A 2,043-nucleotide genomic window follows, 5' to 3' on the forward strand; every position below is an offset into this window, starting at 1 on the left:
ATTTCTGTCTCGTCAGTCTTTCTCTCATGGTATGAATGTGGGTCCTAAGGCATAGATAATTAAGATCCCGTTCGTTCGTTGTTTGGTTTGTGGGCATGTGTGATCAGTAAAGGGTAAGGGTTTTTTCATTGCATTATAATTGTTATTGCTTGCTTCTTGTAAATTCATCATATCTTTTAAATATACTTGGTCTCTGGTCAATTCCGATTGTCCTGTTAACTCCCGTTAAGGGTTGATTGGTCATGGTCTCCATACCGCTGGACAAGATCACATCATGTGACTATGGCTTGCTCAGTCCAGATCAGATCAGTCATATGAACGCCTATCAGCGTTGGGCTTGGCTGGCTCGGCAGTTTCCCCGGTATGGTAGCGGAGGTCAAAGGCCACGATTCAACCTGGAACCGTCGAATCACCTGACCTTTATGGTTGCTGTGATGCGACTCGCAGGATTAGAACCAGGCGACTGGGACCAGTCAGTCGACTGTCACAATATCTTCCAATTGCAGCAATTGTTAGTAAGGAAAAAATAATAATCACAAATCACAATTTCCCATCTTTCCCCTGCACTTCCCCTGTCTAGCAGCCATCACAAGATGAATTTATTTGCTTCTAGTTCTTCATTTGTAATGAATTTCCTAAAATAGGGCAAATTAAACATTGCTAGTACGTGCCCGTACGTGCGTGGCCGTATGCACAAAAAAAATCAAAAAAAAAGAATTGTGACGTCATAGCACCGTGTCCTGTCATTGGTTTCGGTAAATAAATGGCCATAACTTGGGAACCACTTGTCCGATTAATATCAAACTTTTGAAAAGGCACATCCACAGGGCCCCAGCAATATACCTGGCAAGTTTCAATGAGATCGGACCAGTGGTTGTCGAGAAACAGCGGTCGCAGACACACAGACACGCACACAAACACACACACACACACACACACACACACACACATACTGCTGGAATTATAGATAGATAGATAGATAGATAGATGTCAATCCGTTTTGAACGTCTTAATCCGAGTTCTTCATCACCCGTCATCACCATGGCAACAAGTGTACCAAACACACTCCTCTCGTCGTCTTTCGGGATAATTCCCTTTAATTGGCCGTTATAGATGAGTGTTGTGCCTCGATGCATTCATTCGACTTGTTTATTGCACTTTTAAGAGTTTATATTTCATATCCTGCAATTGTATCTCCCGCTTCATTCGATGCACTTTGACCACAAAACAGATTGTTGTACTTTTAAGTAAATAAATGTCATGGTTTTCTTGAAATAATGTATTCAAGCAATCCATTTAGTTTTGCCTTAATTACACTCGTTTCATACTCCATTTAACCGAATTCTCCCACACGAGCAAGGTAAGAGAAGCTTTCTGGATCACAGGCACCATGACGTCACGAGTGCAGCTGCCATTACTGATGAGCACATCTTAACAATTCTTGTCCAGGCTGAGAATAATTCGTTCGTTCGTCACATTTCCACGGTTGGGTTGGATGAATGCCTCTGCTTCGGTCGATAGATGGCGACACAGTCTACTGCAGAATCAGATCGGTCTTTATGACGTCAGAATGCCTTGCACTAGCAATATCAATGTGTTTATTGTGCGTCACGCACACAAAAAGGCAATTTCTATCCACTGTGATGCCAACCAAGCAGTTATACGGAATAAAAGTTATTCTCTCCGCGGACTCCACTCTCGTTTTGAAACCCGAGATTACATCAAACCTCGGTCAGAGTTCGAACATTCATTTTTGGAAAATTAATGGAGTTCGTGCAGATAGTTAATCACACCTGAGTCAACAGTCAATCAATGATCTGATGGATCGTGCTATGCCCTCTCCACCTTCAGGCTTTGCACCCATATGGATATCACATATTGCATCACAGTAGTTGTCTCGCTGAAGGGAAACAACTAAACCATGTGAAAAGCAATCTATGATATCCTTGGTGTTATTGTTTTATCTCGTCGGGAGGGTTGAGTCCCAAGGTGTGCGCACATGGCACCGCGGACATGTTGGTGGACTCTGGTATCCATCACCTC

Source organism: Eptatretus burgeri, chromosome 1, assembly GCF_056783735.1.
Source record: "Eptatretus burgeri isolate ZD-2024b chromosome 1, Ebu_testis_v1, whole genome shotgun sequence".
Lineage (NCBI taxonomy): Eukaryota > Metazoa > Chordata > Myxini > Myxiniformes > Myxinidae > Eptatretus > Eptatretus burgeri.